The following is a 26,244-nucleotide window of genomic DNA, read 5'->3' on the forward strand; positions in this document are numbered from 1 at the left end:
TATTGACATGTCTTGATAACCGTAGTAGAACGGTATGCCGATTATTACACAGGCTAATACTGTTTGAATATTGCAATCATTGACAATATGTACTATTTTCAGTTCGATTTTTTTTTACCTTTTATGACGCAACATGCATTTAATTCTTTATTGATCCTGTGCATGAAACAAATATTTATGGAATGAAATTGTTTATTTTTTGACGATTTAATTCTTAAAGCCTTTTGAAAACATATTCTGTTAACATGATTCGACACTGTAGGAATCCTACGAATGGATTTTACAAAATGTTCATACATGTGTATGTCCTTACAGTTTTTCCTTCATGTGATATTTACAGAACTGAATTATTTCAGTGTAGAAAGAAGTGTCATTCGAATCTTTTACATTTAAAAAATAGTACAGTTGCTTTATTAAAAATAATATTCGTATATTCATGTTTTAAGTACATGTTACTCTAGTCCCCCTTTCTTTATTTACTTTACTTGCACTCTTTTTGACTGGTTAACCTTATTTCTATAGCAAAAACCAACAATTCGTCATGCGTTATTCGTCTCAGAATTTCTCCTAAACACGTTTGCAGACCTCGGAAAGTAAAGTATAAAAAAATCTCCTGCAGATCGAGAGTTGCAATCATTACATGTAAACTCTCTTTACGTGGCTGGTGAAGGTGAATATAATACTTCAGAGGCAAGTGACGACATCTGAATTAAAATGGTATGTTAGATTGCCGTAAAAATGGAATTTTATATATTAATTCAATTTAAGAAACGTAAACTTTAAATTTGCTATTGAAAATAAGCGATGTATATTTGTGATCTTTTAAAAGAAAAAAGATAAGCTTTATTCGATATGTAGATATTGAAAGAGACTGTTGTTTACTTCTAACTCAATGCTATACTTCTATATATTCGAATAAATAACAATTATGAAAACAGGAAAAAAGTTGACATTCTATGTAGTCAGGTTTTTTCTTCTTTATTCTACAAAATCTAACAAACTGTCATTTGCAGTGTTGGTTCTATTTAGAAATCGCTTTCTTGTTTTTTCAAATGAATAGCATCAAATTAAGCCTCAATTTATATCAAGGTAATGAAAGATTTAACTTTAAGGAATTTTTTTGTGACATGATTCCTTTAATAACATTCTAGTGATGTAGTCACATAAACTATTTATATTCAGAAATGATATATATGTTAGATATTTTCTTTAAAAATTATGGCATGAGTCAAACAAATAAAGAATAATTAGAATATTGAAGACCGCATCAAAACAGTTGCTCTCCATCTTGAAGTATGAATAAAACAATGTGTGCGAATTGCGTCAAATCTGGACATTGGCAGACATTTTTCTAGAGTGTCAAAGCAGAGCAGAATATGTAAGGAAATTATGTTATTCAGTAAATAGCAAGTTTTTATTTTTGCGGTGCTGTAGCTCTACGGCAAGTCAGCCTAGCTGAATGTTCACGTTCAACTACAGATCTACAGCCAGCATTGGTCCATGTTCAGTAAGCATATGCTAGATTGGCTGTCGGTAAACGAAAACATGCAAGACAGTAAAATACTTTAAACTGATTTGTCGTAAGTCGTAAAAATATCATTTTGTTGAATTTTATTTCTTTCATTTATTTATCGTTAATTCACACCTGCTCGGTAAAAAAAAGTAATTTGTTATACGTGTATTTATTCTCGTTTTAGTTTTTTGATTAAAAATATCATTATGATAAGCCTTTTTCAGATTTAAATTAGTCGTTTTAACAGGTACAAGTAACTATTATTTCAGTATTTTCAGTACTTTGATTATCGTTTAAAGAAGCTTCTATCGATATTTGATTCATACACCACAGTGTAAGTGAAAATTCGTCGAGGGACACAAACCAACTTTCATTTGATCAGTCAGTCCATCCAAAGTAATTCTATTTTAGTATGGTAAAATAAAACCGCTGTTTAATTCACGTATATCCATCAAGTCAGCTAAGTCTTAATTGATGTCCTAGTACTTAGGATTAATTGACTTTTACTGTGAATAACATTTACTTTTTGGGGATTAATCTCTTTGTGTGGGAGGGTCACATTCCCTCATAGCATATCCATTATAGAATAACAGATAATCCAATTAAGCTGTGATATTCGTAAAACTAGACAGGTTCATTAATCAAGGTCCATAGTCAAATCCCAGACAGTATATAGGGAGTTTGTCTACAGTGGAATCGGATTAATACCCCTCCTGATTACTCAAATTTACAATGAATTCATGTGGGATATGTAATGGTATTAAACACCAAAAGTGTTATTATATATTATATTTATGTAACACTGGCTGTTTTAATGTCATATTTCTAAAAGTTTTTGCAAAATTGGTTGATAATCAATAGAGCGTATATATGTGATTGTAATGAATTAGTCACACGGCTAGGGGCAGCGATTTTAGTCGTGTTATTGCCCAGAATTTGCCGGGGTCCCTTGAAGCCAATAACAAGGAAAAATGTGTTGTGTCTTCCACATAAAGGATTCTCTTCTCAATACAGGGATCAGGTGGTAAAGATAGGCTTTAATCAGGCAACTTGTGTCCAGTGTGCTAAACTATACTAGAAATCACGAGATGAAATTATTCCTTGTGCCATGTTGTATTTTAATGCACTATGCAAAAGGACATTCAACGTAAACAAAAAGGTGATATTTTGCTGTTGACACAAACGTGCTCGAGTTTCACATGCGCGCACCGCACGTAGCGTTGAAAATGTTGGGATAAGACAAGTTTTTTCTTCTTAATTTACTGGATGTTATTTTATTAACAAGATAAAAATTTTATGCTAAAAATGTACCAACACATACCACTAGATCTTTCACGATTTGAACTAGTAAAAAAGTAATTAATATTCGTGTCGAGCAATAAACTTACGAATCCATACACACTAGTTAGACATATTTTGTCCGTAAATCACATTGAATTCTTCTTTTCATGAATTTCGAAAACACAACACGGCGATTTACAAATAATAGTATCTTACTGTGAAGCCTATATAATCAAAGACTAAATTTCGAGTAATGAGTTAATTAGGAAACAAAAACCCGCCCTCGTGCTCCAAATTGCACAATGTTTCGCGGATATGAGTAAAAATAGCAGTTATTTATCAATTTTTGATTTAGAAAAAGAAATTAGTTCACCATAATCTAAAAATAATTTGTAAGGGAGTAAAATTTATCATCAATTCAAGTTTGGCCGTCTTATAACCGGGGATAAACATTGAGACAAAGAGGGGCCGAAAACTTTGGGTGATGAATTCATTTATTACACCCATTTCATCACAATGTCGAGGTGGGCTTTGATAGGTTTTTATTGACTTACGACCTAGCTTGGTTTGCTTACACTTTATTATTGAATTATTGCTTACCAAGGTGTGAAAGCAGCCGTCTAAGACTGAACTCTTTGTCTCTTTGTCTGCTGACCTGTTAACAGACTTATTATGTTGTGTTAAGTTTTGGCCCACGCCGAACCGCTGTCGTTCTAATTTACATCCCCATAGTGTCCGTTCGTTTCTGTATCATAATGTATGGAGTGTAATGCTGATTTTGACTTTTTTCCATAGTATATTTATTAAATACAATATCCTCCAATTATACTTTCTGCGTAGATATGAGGAACTGGTAGTCAGTTTCTATACTAAAATCGGCATCTTTTTAATTTCACATCCCTTTATATCTAAAAATGTTTTCACAATATTAAGTAATTTTACTTACTAATATGGTATGAAGGACATCTTTAAAAATATGTCTTACATGACATAGAGTAAACTTTGAAGTGTTTAGACGACAGGAGTTTGAAGAGCTTAACTAATTACTGATTTATGATTTCATTATCATAATGCTACTTCATATCTGCGAAATAATACGTGGCCTCAAACTTACCTTTAAAGCTTTTAAACTGTTAATGGCTTCAATATCTCGTGTAAAAATGACGTTTTCTCTTTCATTATGGTTAAAAGCCTGTTATAAGATTGTCGGTCTCGCGAAGAACGAATATAATAGGGGAGTCGTGCTGTAAATTGAGGGGTAAAAATAAATCCATTTGTTAATCCTTGGTGACTCAAATTCTTGTTGAAAGGTCTGAAGATAATTCATGAAATCGTTTTAGTATTCTTCCTTGCATTAATCTGTAAACCGATTGCTTTCAAACACATTTAGTGCAAGCAAATGTGATAAGATCAATATTGGTTTAAAACAATTTTCTCCGTTTTCAATTCGAATTTCTTTTTGCAATTCCTTTTTTCAATTTTGATTGTGAAAAGGAAAGTGCTGGATTTCAAGTGTTTGTTAAAATACTGGAAGTAAAAAAAAACCAAATATGAGACTTTATATAGAATGCAGTGTTTAAAGGGGCGTGGTCACGATTTTGGTCAAATTCTATTTTTCTGTCTTTATTATTTACAATGCTTTAGGAATGCATTTCTAATGATCAAATGAAATCTGAGAGTCAGTCGTTAAGTTATAAGCAAGATGCAGAGCTCACAATTTTTTGCCATGTAAACAAGACTCGTGCCCTGTTTTTGTTTACATAGGTTCAATATACCAGTAAAATCAAGCTGATTTGTTCATCTTCTTATCAATTTTCAGCATAAATAAACAGTTTAACTTTTTCATTTTTGGTCTAAAATTGGAATTTCACTTCAACATTCAAAATGAAAACAAAAGCTTTGTTATCATAGCAAAGAATTGTAAGCTCTGTAACTCGCTTATAACTCAACGAATGACACCAAAAGTTTGGTTGCCTATTAAAAATGCCTTACAGAATCATTGCAAACATTAAAATCGGAGAAAGAATTTTTGATCAAAATCGTGACCACGCCCCTTTAAGATTAAGCTTGTTGGTTTATAAATCATGTGTGTATGCTTTAAATGAATTGATTACGAAGATGGGCGAATAAGGCGTGTAAACTGCCCATATGAGGATAGATAAGATACTTTAAAATTAAAATATCAACAAAACTCATAATTTCTAGATCTTTCTCAATTATTGAAAACGATGTATATTTACCATAACATCGATTTATAACCTTTAAATGTGTTAAATATTTAGAGTAGGTTGATTTAAACTGGCGTATGCGAGTCAAAACCTCCAAATAGTGTCATTTATAGAACTTCAATGCCTTTTCTTTTATAGAGTGGGTCTGGGCTCCATATTTTTGTCATAGTCTATATGAGGTTTAAAGGAAAGCAAACCGAATTTAATCAACAAAAACATGGAGAGATGATCCACTATACTTTAAAATTGTCATTTTGTACCCCAACAATTGAACGTTTTAGAGAAATACTACAAGTCCGTAAATTCGTGGTTGAAGTTGCATTTAGCATTTTTAAACAATTGAGTTTGTTGTTACTGAAATGGCTCAGTGGTTAGAGCACCAGACATTAAGTAACATTATAGAGCTAGGGTTTTTAGGTTAATTGTGGGTTCGATACCACCAAAACTTTAGAATTTATTTTTTTTCTTTTCGTTTGTTAAAATATTCAAAACTGAATATAGTTAGAAATCGTGCTTTTTAAACTTGTAATATGACATCATATAGTATATTTGGTTGGAAAAAAATTAATTTGAAATTGTTTTTTTTACGACAAAACCAAATGGGCATTTGCGCTATCTTGTTCCCCCATCTTCTTCATGTGTTTGAACTTAAAAATTCCAAAACTTTGTAATTTATAATTTATAATACTACACTTTATCAAGTAATTATAAATTCATTACTAATACGGTTCGTGCCATGTTTTGTCAACATAATCAAATCAGACTGAGTCCATCCGTCATGATGTGTGTCAAACCTTCGTTTCCGTGCGATATCGTGATCATTCTTTGAGCTGACCAAATCAACTTTTATTTTTAAACAATAATTGGCGTGAAAAAAAGCCCTATTGAATCAAATTTTGAGGTCAAAATGTCGAAGTAAGATATCTCTACATTCTGTTTGTGTTTTGTCTCCATTGTTTCCGGAAATATCTAAAAAAGAAATAAGTTTTATATCATAACTCCTCATGGCCATGACCTGGGTCCCTATTGATTTTAAGGTCAAAAGGTTAAATGCTGCAGATAAAATATCAGATAAAAGTACAAAGATGTCACCCCCTCCCCATTAGTGCATTGCCTTAAATTCTTATATGTTTTACGGCGTGACACTGTTAATGCAAGCACAGCAGGAACTTCACAGATCTCGTCAACTCTACCTCTAAAACAAATTCACTTCCTCTCAAATACTTTAAATTTTACTCCTACTCAGAGCCCGAAGTTTATTCGACCAAACTAATGAGATATATATTTGATAAAAACTTAGTCGGTTGTTTGACGCATTATTATACTAAAAATTTTTGGGGAAGTAATAATATGATCAGTAAAAACTGTTTCTATAATTGTTTTTGTTTATTTTTTTTTTTGTTCCCCGTTGTATCTGAGTTCTTTACATAAATTCTATTATTTTTTGTTGTATGCAAAATATATGGTGTAGGCATGTGCCCTTCTTTACAGGTGTGTAACTTCCCATTTTATTTACTGTATTACAATATGATGTCGCCATGGCACTAAGAGAGCTAGAAGATATACTGGGATGCTACCAAAAATTCTTGATGAATATGTAGGTTTAGCTCGTTCTTTTTCCTCGCATTGGTTCTTAAAGCTCTCTTCGCTCGCTATTATAGATAAATTCAAATTTGATTGTTTCCTTATTGTTTTTCACCAACAGAGATGGGGTAATGGTAATTTGTAATGGTAATTGACCTATTTTTCAATTATAAATTTTGATGTAATTGAAAGGAATGTGTAATTGACCTATTTTTCAATTACATGTAATGGTAATTAAATTAATTACTTCCGAAAAGGCATGTAATTCAAATTACTTTTCAATTACTTTCAATAATACACTGATAACTGTATATATGAATAAGAAAGCTGTCCACTATTCATTGACCCCCCCCCCCCCCACTTCTAATAGTACAAAGTTATAAAACAATACAAATAGAAGATCATGTTAGGAAAAGACTTGAAATGCATTTAACTTTTACCAAATATACATGCAGTTTTTTGTGTATATAAACATTTTCACTTATTCACTAATCATGAGGTTCCTAAATTTATGTCAAATATGAATATCAATGTTTCTAATATTTATCAAACAATTTATTAGGGACCTAATAGTTTTGATGGCATGCTTAATCTCTTTTACCTTAAAAATTAATTATTTCATTGATTAATGTATCAATTGAGTTTGAATAATTTTATTTTATTTTACAAATAAAATCAATGTTATCAATTTGCACTGTATAAACTATTAGGTCGTGTTTGTAAATTTCCAGTTTGCCTAGAGCTTTGGCTTCAGTAGAGTTTTTAAGTTTTTCTTGCCAGATCTTGGTGGGTTCCCTAATGATCAATAGACCATTAGGTGTGAAATGTGTTTTGATAACAATTATACAATTCTACACCAGATTTACCTAACCTGTGTTTTTACAATTTATAAAGAATAATTTAGTAGAGATAAATGTTTATTTTCAGTATTCCAGAAAAGACTTGTAGACATGACAGATGTAGGTTAGGGAACATGGAAACTGAACAATTAATAATCAGGAAACTGTAAACAAGTGTATTAAGTGTTGTTTTAATCATTGGTAAATTTTAATGACAAAATTTGTACATGCATGTCTTACATGCTTTAATTCAATAATAAAATGTAATTTTTGCAAATGTAATGTGTAATGTAATTAATTATTTTTGCAAAGTAATTAATTACTTTTGCAAAGTAAATGTACTTTAATTAATTACATTTTAAAATCTTTGTAATGGGAATGGTAATTCAATTAAAGGTTTTAAGCAAGTAATTGTAATTTAATTAATTACTTTTGAATGTAATTGACCCCATCTCTGTTAACCAATTATTTGAATTAAAAGAAACTGTTTTAAATATATCGTGGATTTAAATTCATTAACAAATCGGAATCATTGGTTAAACAAATTTAGAATGATTTAACAGAAAAGACAACACCCGAAAATCAACATATCGTAAATGTAGACTCGGCATGGAAAATAATTTTGGATGTGTTATTTGATTTAATTCGCGATATTTGACGCTTAACAATCTGAACTTTCCTACACAAAATCTGCATCTCACTGTGCGTATATATTTTTTAAATATCGTTATCGTGTAAAACAGTGCATTGCACATTTATAACATACCCTGTAAATTTGTTGATCAAGTTATTTTTTTCTTATTGCCCTATTTGTCTTTAGAATTAATTCATCTCGTATAGTAAAGTGCCAGTCATATTGTATGCGTAAAACCATGCAGTCAATATCACCAATCTTTAAAGGGGAAGGAATGTCATACACATTTTATATTTAAACTAATAAAGTGGTTTAAATGATTACAGTTGGTCTTATTGTTTTGAAGTTAAACTACATTACTAGGCTTTGAATCACGTTTGAAGTTTGAAAAATCAAATTCCCCGCCATTTTCTGGAAGCTGACATGATGTAGGACTCTTTTGTATAAAAAAAAAACCCGATTATTTTGACGTCATACCATCCACTCTGATGGTTTACACATACAACAATGTACACAGTGCTGTGGATGAAACGCTGGTTCTTGCCGTTCTATCACTGATGTAATCAACTGAACAAATTAAAATTGATGATGTTTAGGTACACATGCCAATCTAAAGAATAATTATGCATTTAACAGTTACATTTTAATTGAATTAATGACCGCAGTTTATTTTTTTTAACAATGATCAATACGATTCAGAACCTGTTTAAAGAAAACAATCCGACGATATTGCAAACAAGAATTAACAAGTTATTGAATCTTAATTCAAAACAATTGGTTTCAATATTCAGTGTTGATAAATGACCCCAAAGTAAATGTTCAAACCAAGTCGAACTGACATAGCAGACATTTTCCACGATTTTTGACATCTGTTGACAATTCCCACACACGCAGATTCCTATGACACTAACGCCCTATTTTTATATTATGACATGTGCGCATAATTATGTATTCGTCAAGTAAACGAACATGCTTAGCAGCAGGTCTGTAGCTCCTGTTTAGAAAAAAAAGGGATGGACGACCTCGAAACTACAGTTTCGTTAAAAATTTGCATTTATAGGGCATAAAAAATGGGCTAATAAATATCCGAATACATTCTGTAAATATTTTTCATTAAAAAAAAGTCCTCAGACATTTAACTACATATATCCTTTCTTTACTAGTCTCTGATATTCTTTTAAACACCATCACTAGCCCCGCAAATTGAAGTGATGTTGTTTGTTCACATGCAAAAATGGCAACTCTTGATCTTCAAGTGAATTTTTCGAGGTCGATAAGCACGTTTATGACAAAGTCTGAGGCAAGTAATAATAGTAGTAAACAGCCTGGAGAGAATTAAATGGTACAATTTTTTGGTACACAATTTTTGTGGAAATAAGGTTAATCAGTCCAAAACTAAATCGAATATTTAAACTACTACGGAACTGCAGCTCCCAGGTAGTCCATCCGAATTTGTTCAGACCGGAAGTTACGAACATGCTCTGTTCATCTATGGTTTGTGATCAGTTTCAAATGGATAATGTAATTTGCCAGAACTTGTCAAGTTAGAGAGATCTTTCAGGACGATCTTCAATCTCAGTAGATGCTTAGCAATTGATTAAATGCACTACAAATGTACAATTTCCTTCCCCTTTAAATCAGAATTTTCTCTATTTTAAAAAGGACATGCGTTAAAATAATACTGATAGGCGTTTTAAGTTTATATCCCCTCGCGCAAAGTGTTGGGGAGGGAATATAGTATTGCTTACTGAGTGTATATGGTTTATGTGCTAATGTACTAAGGCTTTGGGACAAGATAGTCTTGATGAAGAAAAACTTACAATCAAAGGTCTTTGCTTACATGTACACATAATAAGTAAAATTCTATTCATATTTTTCTTTCAAGTTATCTGTTAATTAATTCCCGAAATATCCTAGATAATAAAGCAAGTACATTTAGAGATTATAAACGAGTTTAAAAAAGAATTCAAAATAAACAAACAGACTTACATTATTTGAATATTATATGATACTACTTAGTTAATAATTTGTTGTTTTTTTTCTGGTATTCTACTCTTTTCTTATTTCCTAATCGAAATGAAAACAAAAACATCAAACGAGCCTGTTTTAAATAACATTGCATTTGAAGATCTTTAAAATGGAATTGACTTTATATTTGTAGTTTGTAAATTTGTCTAGTCTTCCATGATTTTGTCAATATTTTAGAACAGTACTGTGGAATCATTAGAATTCGTGGTGGCTCAATTCACGTGATATTCGTGGGCAGCCCCCCCCCCCCCCCCCCACGAATTGAAATCCTCAACGAAAATAACTTCATACTGAGTTATCGTTTTTACTGAATCTGAAAACCGAAGCATCAATGAAATTACATTCCCAGGAATAAGCGAAAAATCCAAAATCCACGGATTTAAATAATTTCATAGTAATTTGAAACATGTTTTCACAATTTGATTTTTAAAACCCAGACATGACATAAGGGATCCTGACTTCAAGAATTTCACAATTTCGAGAGACGTCTTGTTCCTTGGATACTATGGGTATTCATTTTATAATTTCATTTTATAAAGAAAATTTAAGTATATTTAAATTACAACGTTTCCATCCGCTGAAATTTCTTCTATGAAATAAAGAAAATTATCGATATCTGTTAAAATGAAGCAAGAAAGTATTTTATTAATCAACAGATCGATGAATAAATTGTGAAAAAATAATTGAGATCCACATATATACATGTGTATCTTTTGGACATTTTTCACGGCATTTTAAGTCCTCAAATTAAAATAAATTGAATAAACTTTTCATTAAAAGGATTACCAACAGGTTGTACCCATGGTATTGGTAATTGTTTTCCAAAGTAACTCTAAACTGTGGATACTAAATAAACAAACTGTGTACTGTGGTTTCATTAATATTCAAGGGTATCAATTTTCGTTGTTAAAGTGAAAAACACAGTTTCAAGGATACGTAAATTCGTGGACAATGATCCTATCAATACAAAATGTTAGTAGAATTTGCTCTTCAATGAATATTTATTTTCATGGATAAACTTAAAAACGAAATCCACTAAAATTAGTATTCAACGAATATTGATGAAACCACAGTATTACATGGACTATTATATGCTGACATAAACTGACCTGAATTGACACTCTTGTGTAGAAATTTATAATCGTTTCCTCTTAATATCCTTAAAGTTTGGCGATCGTTAGTATGGTTTCATTCCGAAAAGTTTTCCTCCTATGTTTTCGAATAAAAGCGAATTGTGTAACCGAACTTGTGATATTTAATATAAACTGAATTGTCATATTCATCATTTGTCTAAGTTGTTTAAGTTATATAGCCTTCTACCTATGATTATTATCATTTTAACAATTTTAACAATTGGAAAATGCGATTCGTCATGGTTAAGGGCAAGAAAGAGAACTCTATTTTCGTGGCCAAAACTCCATATACTTGGTCACAAATCAACACAACATAAAGTTTTGGAGGTATACACATATATACTTTTGTCTTTAACAACAGCGAAATTCAAAAATTTCCAGAAGTTAATGGAATAGGCATTTCTTGACACCATGCACATTTTGTACTAAATGATAGTTTCAGGCAATTGTAGGGTACGTTTTAGAAGAGGTTGACAAACTGTTAATTTCTTAAGTCAATATATGGCCAAAATTCCAAGTTTAAAAGGGCTAAAATACCAAAAAATTATAGTAATCGAAATTTCCTGGTAATAAGCATATTTATACTTTGTGTTCTAAATACCTGACTTCCGTCCAGTAGTATAGAAGAAGGTACCCTTACAAACCATTTTATGTGTATATTCAATGTTTGGCCACGGTTCGAAGTTCAAAAAGCCAACATTGTCTAAAAATAAAGGAATTGGAATTTCTTGGTATTATGCGTATCTACACATTGTGGCATAATTACCTCCAAAATTTCTCGGAATTCTGTGTAGCAATGTAAGATAAGTTGTGCTTACAAACCGTTCATTTCTATATTAAATAGGACCTACAGGGCCGAAATACTCGAAAATTATTGGAATTTCCTGATAATATACACATCTACACAATGTGTTCAAAATACCTTAATTAGTTCATGAAATTCTTTGCAGCGGTTTAAGAGTAGTTTCGCTTACTAAAACAGGATTGACCGACTGATTGACTGACAAAACATTAAATTTTAATGTTAAAAACATTATACCCCTCCCAACTAGATCAAGACACCCAAAAAACAACTTAGCCACAAAACAGGTTCAGCATTAAAGCTAGTTGAAGAACGTGACTATTGTTTGTTGTTTGAAATTGAGATATGAATGGTCATGAATTTATAATTCATACTTTAATAATTTGTTTCTTAATTTGAGGTTAGAGTAGGTTTTATAAATCTTGCATCCTTTCATAACTTAAATACATTTACTTTATTGGGTATATACTTCTCTTGAATGTTCACATTATCCGCTTAAAGCTATTTTTAGTACATATGTACATTTGTTTCATCAGTGTGCACGGCTACCTAGTCATTGCGACGTTTATGATATATGCAAGAAAATTATGTATGTCACTTTATACCTATGCATCTTTATTTGTTGTAATTGATTGTCTACTGCACCAGCGCTTGATTCCTGGAGCTATGTAGATCGTTTACATTCCGATGCCAGCTTTTGCTATTGACTGTTGTGTAAACCACAGTTTCGTATCTTGAACATCTTGGATTATTTCGTTAATAGCAATGTTTTATAAATTAAAAAAAACTTCCTTAAAATTCATGTTTATATTATTATTCATTCTCACCTTTGTCGAGAACTAGGCATCGTATATTATTTATTAAATATCCCCTTAATTACGTAAGTTAAGTTTGTAGGACATCGTTTGCTCGGCTATCTTAAAAATCATGCTCAAAATGTAAAGGTTGTTGTTACTTACACGTTATGAAAACCTCCACCACAACTGCAATAAGTTATTCTGAAGCTTGGTGTCAAGATTGACTTTCATCTCGCGCTGTACTGTAGCCTTGTACGACAAAGGTCGGCATCGCTCAGTGTATACAGTAACGTAATGCGTTTTGATTAGTCAAGCGTCATTGTACAATGATCTAATTGGATAATTCATAACACATGATTAGTTCTGAAAGCTAAATAAACAAATAATCTGCCAGCAGATGGCAGATGATATGTGACGAGTTCACAAGCGCCAGAAATTCAAATGGTTCATCCAGCTTCTCTACCGAGTGTACACCAATACTACCAGTTACAAATGTATATATGAGATTGCGCACCACTATAATTGTCTTCCAACACACTAGAGACTGGAATATATGATTTTGTAGTAAATCTATGAACTTCCACACTCTTTTCCCCCTTGAAAATACAGCTGATGCCTCAGACCAGCATTAACACAAGATTTACTTGATGCTCACTCCTCCTAGGCACCTTATCCTACCTCTATCTATTTTTTGCTCTGCTTTGAATTTGTATTTTGTTTATGGATTTTTGAGATGGTTCGAGGTTTTTTATTGTCATTTTTCATTTACTTGATTGTGTTTAACTATAATACTATATTAATGTTTTTGCCATCGATTTGTCATAATAAATAAACCACTTTTATCATACCAAGACTTGTCCTTTAATTAAAGTATTGCAAATAATTAAGAGCAGTATTCGGTCTGATATAAAACTACATGCATTTTAGCCCCCATTCGTTGGTGACCATCCTGTCAGAAATTTCAGTAATTTTAATCATGATTTTGAGGCCTCTGGAGAACCCTAAATCTAAAATTTGCACTGCATTTTTCACAAAATAATTCTTGTATTCTATGTATTTCTCAACATGTATAAATTTTACTTCAGATAATAAATACAAGATTATAAAGTCTATTATTACAGACCGCCAGAAGGAGGTCCGTTATTTGATATACATTTAGATATTGTAACTGCGTTTCTGCGGAATAGTTTTATTTTTTAATAGAATTAATATAATGCTTAATTTTATGAATTAAAAGTAAATTTGCATGTAGAAATATGTTTTAAGCCTTTTAAAAAATATTGCATATTTTTTTACTTACTCGTAAATGTAAAGGCGCGTTTTCATCGAGACTATAATATATTCGGAAAATTTCGGAGTTTTTCATTCTTTTCAAAACAATGTATCGAGATCAGTATAGGGACATACATGTACTAAAGACCTGAAACAATACAGACCTGAATGACATGAAATTTTATGTAAATGATATATTTCAATGTGTATGTTTTGCGACAAATAAAATGACTATGTGTGTATTTATTACATTTCCATGTGAAATGTGGTCGAAAAATATCATGAAATGACATCCCTATCAATTATTTACAAAAAAATATGAAAGACCTGAAAATTTGAAATGACCTGCAAATTTAAGCCGACTTGATTTCTTTTTTTAATTCTTTTGAGAACCTCATGTAATTAAATAACTATGATTATCTTCATAATTTGAAGTGTAGATAAGATTTATAACTCCAGCTAGGAAAAAAATATCCGGTTTATTTTTTACTTTTCAAATTGTGCAGTTTCTACCGGATGAGTATGATCTTACATATGTACCTTTAAAATAATCCATTTCTATTTTATTATGTGCTTTCTTGAAATCATATAAACTAATGCATTAAGTTTTAGTTCAATACAATGCAACAAAAAATAAAAATGATTTGAAATACTTAAAGCTATACACGCTATAACTTGCGTCAATTTTGAATAATGGGGAAAATGTATGTGTTTGATTACTAATAAAAGTTACATTCATGCTGTTAATTATAATGCTCAATTCGATCACATAACAAATATATCAAATATTAAACAATAAAAAATATTTATTTTCCTGCCAGGAAAGTAATGCCTCCTCGTGAATATCAATCTATCACGTGATATCGACAGCTAAATTTAGTCTATCATACCACAACTGGTGAAGGGTCAACATCTTCATAATTGTGATAGTTTCACAAAGGAAAGGATATTTTCAGTAAAGCATAAATTTGTCCGATATACGAGTACAAACAAAAGAAAAAAATACAAGCCTGTGAGTAGATATGAATACTTCCTTTAAAAAAATGACGTATACCTGTGTTTTTCCCCTATGTGCTATTTATAGATCCTATAAGTGTTAATGCAGAAGTAAGGGTATCGTGAATGACAAACGTATTTTACTCATTATACATGTATGTATTTCAAATTATCAACTGTTAAGCATATTAAAAATCAAGTTGGATATTTAATTAGGCAAACAATAACGACCACTTAGTTCTCCGCGGACATGCGCAATGAGGTCGGTTTCGCTCTTCCTTCATCAATATTCATGAAAAGGTCTATTTTTCTGGCAGGAAAATAAACAATTAAAAATCTAAATCTTTGTAACGAGATGGAATTCACCATTGTAATTTACAGATTAGGGATAACTTTTATAAGTAGACAAACACATGCGTTTTCACTGTCATTCAAAATTGACGTAAATTATAGCGTGTATAGCTTTAATCTCCAAGAGAATGATGATGAGCTGAACTAATGTACAAATCAATGTGTTCTCCATTACTTCATAATATGGCAATACTCATACAATTACCTTTAGAAATGCTTACAGTAACGAACTCGATTCTTAATGATAGCAGTTAAATTTTAAACTTCAAAATGTGTTGCTGAAAATATATTAAAATTAACCATAAAATTAGTATAACCAACTCGTTATTTTCTTTTTTGTGTTGTGTTTTTATGTTAACAACCAATGATGATTCATACAGGAATCATATTTTTGCGGCCCATTTGACGCTTGCGTCAATATGTTTTCTTGTTGTTTATTTATTGATTAACCTGAACCATTTCATCACAGTTCCATGATCAGTTTTCAGTTTTAAAAATCATCTTCATAATCATAATCATAATCAGACTTCTCATCAAAGCCTTCATCAAAATCTGGAGAGTTTGTTTATTATTGTTGTAATTTATAAGCTTTCACATAGAATCAATATTTTTGGCTGCATTTGCAAACCTATTGTGTTCAACCTATTCTTCGCTAGTTAAATGAGTTTTCTTTGATAACCATTTCTTCGTAGCTGTCAGGCATGTCTTCACAACATTTGCGATTACAGAAGTGGGCTTTCACTTCCAGCTTCTTCTCCATTGATAGAGATTGCCAACAATGCATTTAATGTTTGCTTTTTGGAGTCTTGATATTAGTCTTACTCTTAAGTCTCAAAACAACTGGCTTCACTGGCCATGCATTACATACAGTAACTACCAGAAATGCCTCAGCAGTAAGCTCAATCTTGGATAGAAGTGTGATGCCTCAACAATTCTTTGCAAACACCACTGCAATGATGTCACCTTGCAAGGTCCATTCTCAGGCTTCCCATGCTTTTATGATCAACATGTCATACTTTAACTGTCCTTATTCTGCAAGTATTTCTTCTGTCAAAACATTCTTTCCTTTGGGATCTTCACTTGATATTTGGTGAAATTATCACACAGTGCAATGATTTGGGATTTTCCATAACTTTTAAATCCTGGCGAGTCTTTGCGTAGGACATTTGGAGGATAAAAAACACTAACAGCATTCAAAACTGGTAGACATTCTTTATTAAATCTTCTGGCAACATTTTTTTTAAAATCAATTCATTAAATTAACTCATGATGTGATTTTCTATCAGCTGTACCTGGTATTCTGTTGAAGTTAAAATCGAAAAACAATTGTAAAGTCAGACAAAAGAAAATTTTATTCTTAGTCTTTTGTTACATATCGATCAATTTGTATCTTTACCAAATTTGACATGCATTGAATTGAGTCCAATATTGGTGAACCTGCACAAAAACGGAAAGCATATGCCCTTGCAATTGTGATGCATACCCAAAACCAGTGGGTGAAAGCCATCAATTTCAAAGCAACCGAAACTCCGTTGAACTTAACCTTTCTGTTCAGCAAGTCATCAACAGACTAAACCACCTTGAGTCTAGAAGCCATTTAGATTTTGATAGGAGCAGCCCTCATTATAGTCATAGTAATTGGTAAATCTGGGACTCGCCCGACCTCTTCAATAAAGAGATTGCCCATATAAATACCAGACCCAGAACCAAAGGAGACAGACTACAACTGGTAAGAACCAGGGCTGTGTTTCATAAAGATAGTCAGTACTTAATTAAGTGTAAGAAAATACTTAAACCCATAAAAACACTTGAGTTACGCTAAGAATTTGATTTTAACTTAAGTTTTATTCATAAAACAACTTATGTCTAAGAAAAATATTAAGCAACTCTTAAATATTAGAGTCCTGTTGAGGTGTCTTTAAGTTCTAAGAAAAACTTAAGGTCACAATCAAAATATCTACCATCGGCGCACAAAGAAGATGTTTTCGCAAAAGAAAAGACTGGTAAAGTACAGTGACGCTGAAATTGTTGAGAGGTACAGATTTGATTCAGCAGGTATCCATTTTCTAGAGGGATTGATTGGTAACGAATTATGAGTGGTTCACGCAGACACTGTGCAATTTCTTCATTGCAGAAAATTTTATTAACACTTATATCTCTAGCTACCAGAAAAATGCAATTGTGCAATGGACGACATTGATATTTCGCAACCCACCGTTTCTAGGCAATTACTGCCACTCTTAGACGTCTCTCTTCTCCACAAATTTGTGCTCAGTGTATTAAATTTCCACTAAATCTTCAAGAAATTCGCAAAAAAAACCAAGATGATTTTTTTTTCAAAACGCTGGGTTTCCTGGAATAGTTGGGGCCATCGATGGCACACATGTTCAATTTCCCGGGGTTGGGGGTCAAAACGCCAACCCCCCCCCCCCCCCCCCCCCTTTAGGTAGGTTCATGTATTTTATTTTTCAGTGAAAGGGCAATAACTCATTGGTAATTGTTTACAACTTAATTTCCATTGATTTTGCAGTTAAAAAATACCCATCCAATATCGTTAAATACTGGGCCTCATACAACTTCTCATTTGTGGTTTAGCTTAACATGAGAATGAATAACACACCGATAATGTGAATTCAATAAAAAATGTTCAAATTTGGCGATCCGCATTTCCTCGGTTAGCAAATGAATTCGATTGGCGTTTATTCAAATCTTTTCACAGCAAATTTTGAGTTGCACAGGAAATGTTGAATGGATTTTTTTCTTTTTTAATGGTCAGTGAATCAAAGTATATCAGGGTATCATTCAATGGCCATTACTGAAACGATATTAATATGTATGCGATCTTAAAAAGCTAGCTCAACTTTGTGTGTAGAAACAAACCTGTTCCAGTTTCTGTGATCAGATATCTCGGAAAATACAGAGAAAATAGTGTTCCATTTTTTCTCAACCTCTGCAGCAGTTCTACCGGGCCCAATACCCATGGCAGTCAATGAAACTGGAATATTTCGACACGTCCGGCTTTTCATTTCTGATGTCAGCGATGGTCCTAATTTCCCTTTCAATATCTGCTTATTTTCGTCGACTAGGTTTGTTAGTGTTAGCGTTTTATCGGCACTCCAGTTAGGTTTTCTTGAATATATCCATTGACATTGTTTTGATTTTTTCCCGTCTGCTAATTCACGTCACAGTCTTAACTTTTTACCTCTTTCACAAAAAGCGCGTTTGTAGGCTAGGAAAATTCCTGAAATTTGTAAGTGTTGTCATGGAGCTTTACTTAAGTACATGAATTCTTAAGTTTAAACCCAGTTACGAGTTATGTTTAGTATTTTTTATGAATTTGTTCTTGAGTTTTTTTCCTAACTAAGAATTTATTTAGCACTTAAATTTCTAAAGTAAAATATTAGAATTTTTATAAATCCCAGCCCAGATATCTGTGATCAAATGCTCACTAGTGATATTAAAGAAGAACTTGACATATGATTGGTACAAAAATGGATCCCACCATATTGCATGTCTATACAAATAGTGTGTTAAAATTTCAAATATCTGTGGATAATAGTTGCTGAGACATCTTTGACGCATATTTGTTTGAAAATATAGGCTTAAAGTAAACAAACTCGTCAATTAGTTCAGGAAATTGACGTCCAGTTAATACAGTTAAAATTCAAGCATCTGCAATGAATAGTTACTGAGAAAAATGCGACACAATTTTTGTTACAGACGGGCAGACAGACAAGGGTAAAACAGTATACCCCCTTCTTCTTCTTCGGAGCGGGGTTATAATGAAGAACATATTGGTACATTATTGAAAGTTAACCTTTCCAATACCAGACCAAGAGACCAAAACAATAACAAACATTTTCCCATAAATTTAAATGTAGTATTGTGTATGGTGCAGGCAGATGCTAGAAGCTAAACACGCACAACAAATGTAACACGTTTCATTCTTTATTGTGTGGTAGTGCAAAAGTTTGGTTAAAACTTCAAATAGAGATAGCAAGTTATAAAATGCATGGAGGAAATTTTATACCGTAGAACAGATCATAAAGTTATTTTAAAGACCATTATAGCGTATTCTAGTTGCTTTTAAGAAAGTTTTATCTGTTGAGTAAATTTTCATCTGTAATAATCCCTTGAAAAAACAAATCACTGAGAAAACAAGCATTCTGAGAGTATTGCATAAGCAATACACGTCCCCTACCGGTTTGTATTATTCTATGAAAGCTTCCAAGCACACAACTATTTCAGAGCTATTGTAAACGAGATGTCATGCTTTAATCAGAGATAAAAGAACAGAGGAAATTAAAACTATATAGCTGATATATAAATTATATACAAGATAGGTAAAATAATACTCTTTATTTCATCTCCTGTAATTTCGCCAAGTCTATTCTGTATTCGCTGGTAAAAAATTTGTGAAAACAATGCACTGTTATGCACAATATCATTTCTTACCGTCTTCTGTACCCCGAATCAAACCAAACAGTTAAACAGCCCAACCCGACAACGAACCCGATTGTAATAATACAAAAAAAAAAACCCTGCCGATTATATTTACAACACAATGTTTGACACTATTTTACAGAATTTATTTGTTTGTTAGAAATGATAAAAGGAATGGTACAAGTAACGCACGATATTATTACTGACTACATACTGGCCTCGTTTATTCAGTACACACCGAACCCGATAACGAACCCGAACATTAAAAAATTGGAATATAAAAAATTAATTTTCTCGAAAATATGTCAATCAGACGCTACAAAAGTGTAAACTTGATCTGTAGTTTGATATTTTGAAGCTGTTCAGCAAGTTTCATATTATTCCTCAAATGCATAAAGAAAAAAAGTGTGGAAAACTGAAGTGGGACAGACAGACGGACGGACGGACGGACGGACGGACTGACGGACGCAGAGGAAAGCTATAGTCCCCTCCGGTGAAACCGGTAGGGGACTAACAAGAGATGTTTGTAAAACGCTTATGCCTGAGAAGAAAATGAACAGAAACTACAAATAATTGGAATTTTTTAAGTCCACGGCGCATAGCTCTGTCGAAAATTGCTCGATCGCACAAAAAATCAAACTTGATCTAGATATTATTATGGTAAAACTGTATATCAAATTTCATTTCAATGTGTGCATCCTATGCGAAGAAAATGAATGAAAACTGCAAATAACTAAAACTTTTATAAGTCCAAGGCTCATAACTCTGTCGAAAATTGCACGATTGTTTTAAGTCCACGGTGTATTAAGCTCTGTCGAAAATTTCTCGATCGCACCCAAAATTAAACCTGATCTAGATATTATTCTGATAAACCAGTATACCAAATTTCATTTCAATATATACATCCTACGCGAAGAAAATGGACGGAAACTGCAAATCATTGGAATTTTTCTACGCCCAAGGGGCACAAAACTGTTGAAAATTTCTCGATCGTACCCAAAATCGAACTTGACCTAGATATTATTGTGATAAACCAGTGTACCAAATTTAATTTCAATATGTGCATCCTACACGAAGAAAATGAGCGGAAACGGCAATAATTGGAATTTTCCTTGTCCAAGGGGCACAACTCTGTATACCAAATTTTATTTCAAGATGTGCATCCTACGCGAAGAAAATGAACGGAAACTATTGGTGGACAGACCGACCAACCGACCGACAAACAGCAGCAAAGCAATTTGCCCTCCCTTCTTCGAAGGGGGCATAATAAAGCAATTACACATAAAGACTTACATAGTGGTTTGAGACATTCATAAACAAGAGGCCCATGGGCCACATCGCTCACCTGAGGAACAATGGGTATGATAAAATCAGCTTAATGAAGTCATAATACAAACAATCTGGACAATGTACAACAATACATGTAGATCCTGTAAAAATCAAATCCATTTCCCCCCCTGGATATTCTTATGTTTATAATCATTAGTCCCTTTTCTAACAGGATGATTTTATAGTCATATCACATATTGAGTATTGCAGTCCTCAAAAAGATCCTTTACAATTGTTTATATATGGGATATTAAGCTACATCAAACTCTGAACCTTCTTGTGAGGCCGAAGAATTGTCCTGGAGCCAAAGTCTTAACAATTATAAAGAATCATCTGGCTGATTAGTTTCTGAGAAGAAGATTTTAAAAGATTTACTCTATATATTCCTATGTAAAACTTTAACACCCCCCCCCCCCCAATGTGGCCTCACCCTACCCCAAGGGATCATGTTTTCACAACTTTGAATCTACACTACCTGAGGATACTTCAACACAAGTTTCAGCTTTCCTGGCTGTTTAGTTTCTGAGAAGAAGATTTTCAAAGATTTACTCTATATATTCCTATGTAAAACTTAGACCCCCCATTGTGGCCCCACCCTACCCCCAGGGATCATGATTTTCACAACTTTGAATCTGCACTACCTGAAGATGCTTCCACACAAGTTTCAGCTTTCCTGGCTGATTAGTTTCTGAGAAGAAGATTTTTAAAGATTTACTCTATATATTCCTTTGTAAAACTTCGACCACCCCATTGTGGCCCCACCCTACCCCCAGGGATCATGATTTTCACAACTTTGAATCTGCACTACCTGAGGATGCTTCCACACAAGTTTCAGCTTTCCTGGCTGATTATTTTCTGAGAAGAAGATTTTTACAGATTTACTCTATATTTCTATGTAAAACTTTAACACCCTCCCCCCAATGTGGCCTCACCCTACCCCCAGGGATCATGATTTTCACAACTTTGAACCTACACTGCCTGAGGATGCTTCTACACGAGTTTCAGCTTTCCTGGCTGATTAGTTTCTGAGAAGAAGATTTTTAAAGATTTACTCTATATATTCCTATGTAAAACTTCGACCACCCCATTGTGGCCCCACCCTACCCCCAGGGATCATGATTTTCACAACTTTGAATCTGCACTACCTGAGGATGCTTCCACACAAGTTTCAGCTTTCCTGGCTGATAATTTTCTGAGAAGAAGATTTTTAAAGATTTACTCTATATATTCCTTTGTAAAACTTCGACCACCCCATTGTGGCCCCACCCTACCCCTGGGGGTCATGAATTTCACAACTTTGAATCTACACTACCTGAGGATGCTTCCACACAAGTTTCAGCTTTACTGGCTGATTAGTTTCTGAGAAGAAGAATTTTAAAGATTTACTCTATATATTCCTATGTAAAACTTCGACCCCCCATTGTGGCCCCACCCTACCCCTGGGGGGTCATGATTTTCACAACTTTGAATCTGCACTACCTGAGGATGCTTCCACAGAAGTTTCAGCTTTCCTGGCTGATTAGTTTCTGAGAAGAAGATATTTAAAGATTTACTCTATATATTCCTATGTAAAACTTCGACCCCCCATTGTGGCCCCACCCTACCCCCGGGGGTCATGAATTTCACAACTTTGAATCTACACTACCTGAGGATGCTTCCACACAATTTTCAGCTTTCCTGGCTTTCTGGTTCTTGAGAAGAAGATTTTTGAAAATTTCTCGAAATTTTTCATTAATTTTTAATTATCTCCCCTTGAAAACGAGTGTGGCCCTTTATTTTCACAACTTTGAATCCCCTTTGCCTAAGGATGATTTGTGCCAAGTTTGGTTGAAATTGGCCCAGTAGTTCTTGAGAAGATGTTGAAAATGTGAAAAGTTTACGGACAGACAGACAGACAGACGGACGGACAGACAGACAGACAGACGGACGACAGACAAAATGTGATCAGAATAGCTCACTTGAGCTTTCAGCTCAGGTGAGCTAAAAAGGATGCAATAGGATTGGCAAATATGTGACAGAACTGGTCAATAAGGCCGACGGGAAGCGATATGTCTGTCCTTTCTTCTTAGACAAGAAACGGTCTTAACAAGGCAAGAGATCTAAAGAGCCACAATGGTAAGCGCCATTAGGATGCTGTTCTTGCAACAATGTCCCCATAGTTAATTTTTATCTGAAAATAATTGTTTTAGTTATCGTATAACCTTATGGTATACAGATACCACACCCAACAATGGACAGAAATGCCAACATTTGCTGGAGTGAACTACGACCCCCCCTCCCCGTCGAACGTGCGGAGATGCCGTCACAATTGGATTGAAGGTTGGAAGAGACCAGTGTGCGACGCCCCCCGTTACAAAAGCAACCAAAGAATACAACCCCATTCCCCAATGTTTAGTTACTCTGTTGTCAGTTAGTATATCCTCTGATGATGTATCAGCAATTTTAGATGACAGCGCCGGTTTCTACAGGGCTCATTTTGAAAATAACACAGTGCTCCTCAATGCTCTAAAGTATTGCCCGTTTGAGTAGATAGGTGGTCACCATTAATTCAGTCTTGTTTCCTGAGATATTCATTAAAATTTCATGATCAAGATGAGTCCGCATAGAAACCAAAAGCAGTACACTTACTGCCAAATTCGGACATTAAGTAGCCTACCTATCCCTCGAAGTCCTCTGCCGATAGTCCTTAGAATACACAACCAGCAATGTTATCTGTGTCTGCAGCCTGTACTTCCTCTCCCAGTGGTTTCAACTGTCTCCCTGCTAAACAAAAATCATCCCACCTGTGACATCCACTTTTGCTTTATCTATCACTCAGAGAAAAAAAATTCAGTAAGTGTTCTGACTTCTAATAGGAATTATCATTAATTTATCATTTTGATTAATTATTTGTTTTATTCAGTTGGGTTTTAGTTGGTGTTTTAACGTTAACGGAGTTTTAACTAGATATATTCTACAGTTGACGGCGACTGTCTGGATAATTTATACGAGATATGTCGGAGTGAGAGTGTTGGCTAAAAATTCCCCGTCGCTAACTGAAAGTGTCCCATTTCCACAGAGACCAAAAAACGGATTAACACTAGTGGTTTGCAGACCTGAGATTATTGCAATATATCAAACATATTTTACAGCATAGCCAAACAGAGGCGATATTGGTGATAATACTGCCGTTTTTCCTTATCAGTGTGACTATCATTAACGTCTTTATTATATCTAAAGGGTTGTCAGTCAAGGATAAAATGTACAACCAACAACATTTTTGATTGACATTTACAAAACAACCACAGGACATTTTCCTGCTTAAAAGAAATATACACCAAGCAACAAACCTTAGATTCTATGTGACTGACCATCCCCAATTATGCAGGTTGATCATATCCTAGAATTTTGTATAACTCCATTTGGGCGTCTTTGAGAAACGCGATGGACAAGTTCTGGGTTGAGAAAGAAAAAGACAATAAGAACAGACACAAAAAGTCTACAAACTTCGATCGGAAGACGCACTACCAATGTAAATTACATGTTCCTAGTTTGACTGATAGATGATCAATAGTGGACTGTTTTGTTTAAAAAAATAAATGCAAAATTACTAGTTAACCAATTTCTTTTGACTCAGTTTCAAATAAGCTGATAATGTTAAAGTTAAAGGAAAGACGAAATTGGGTTGCAATTGTTCACCTAACAGACTCAGGTGGCCATAAAATGCACAACATTAAATCAAACTAATAACATTAAAAATGACCGAGTATTTGTAATTTTAGCTGTCATAAAGTCTTATGCTGATCTTGGATCCGTATGGAAGATCAGAGGTATTCATAGACACAGCTTCCACTGAAGATGATGGACTTCGAGAAAATGGTGGAGCTCCTTGGATTTCACAGACCCCCTCTACAGAATCTCGCGCAGTCAAACTGCCACATGCCTTCCACTGTAACGATTCCTTGCATCTCATAATCGTTTTTATCCTTCCTCAAATTAAACGCACCTTGAAAAAAATGACCTAAAGAAAAAGATTCTTGAATGCAACTGCCGTTGTTAAATTAATCATTTTGATTTTAAATAAAGTTATTTTAATTGGTATTTTATTGTAAATTCGTTTTTATGAAAAAACAAACACAGCCTCGACTTATCCTTGCTCCTAATGTTTTTAAATTTCTTCACACAAGTTGATTTGCAACGTAAGCTTCTCTTTACAGGAATTTATTGGGTTTTTTCCTTAAGGGGGGGAGTAATCTTCAGAGAGCAATCCTCCAGACAATTAGCAATATCTATTTGAGAATTAAGTGCTCTAAAGGAAACCAGTTTTTTTTCCATATATTCACATCCAAAGATGTGGATGAACATTTAAAATGGCCCTGAAAGAATGTACCAAAAAATCAGAATTTAATAAAAATCCAGAGGACACACTATAGTTTACTTCGGATACTTCCTAAAGTTTTTGATTATTTGTTAATATACATATTTCAAATATATCGACAAAATCTCTGGATTTAGTTTCAAATTCACAAATACAATTATTGTAACAGAAATACTTTAATTGTTTCAAAATGTTCAAGTAGTGTAAAACAATTGTCAAATAGACAAAAAAAAACTCAATAGTATAAAAAAATTTCAATGCAATTTTCAGTTTTCAGTATAATGATTTGATTTTGTTTTACATACCTTTTATTAGTTTCAGACAGCTGTTATTGAACTAAAGTTTGTTTTCCAAGACCTATATAATTAGTACTATTTCACTTGTAACTCCATTCACACTCATCTACGCCAATTCATGCAGATTCCAAAGATACTGCTTGAACCGATATCCTAACTTTGTTAAGGTATTAGGGGTGTAATGGTAAGAAATTCAGATATTACCAAATACAACAGAATTGAGTTGAACATTGTTTAATTTACAATTTCTAAAAATTTTGTTGAAGTTTAACCACACAATTTCTTTCCATATAACTTTATATACCTCTACCCTGTATAGCTCTATTTCAATTTACAAACACATAGTTTACTGGTGTTTTCT

General features: G+C 33.2%; 1 protein-coding gene across 2 annotated transcripts in view; it reads right to left on the reverse strand.

The window, feature by feature from the left end:
* LOC105333098 (neural cell adhesion molecule 2) overlaps positions 1-13,142 on the reverse strand; it is a 42,215-nt gene extending 29,073 nt beyond the window's left edge. For both annotated transcript variants that reach the window (XM_066088553.1, XM_066088554.1), the window contains exon 1: positions 13,002-13,142. The gene's annotated coding sequence lies outside the window, so the exon portion shown is untranslated. The remainder of the gene's footprint in view (positions 1-13,001) is intronic.
* Positions 13,143-26,244: the final 13,102 nt, after the last annotated feature.

This window comes from Magallana gigas, chromosome 6 (genome assembly GCF_963853765.1).
Source record: "Magallana gigas chromosome 6, xbMagGiga1.1, whole genome shotgun sequence".
Taxonomy (NCBI): domain Eukaryota; kingdom Metazoa; phylum Mollusca; class Bivalvia; order Ostreida; family Ostreidae; genus Magallana; species Magallana gigas.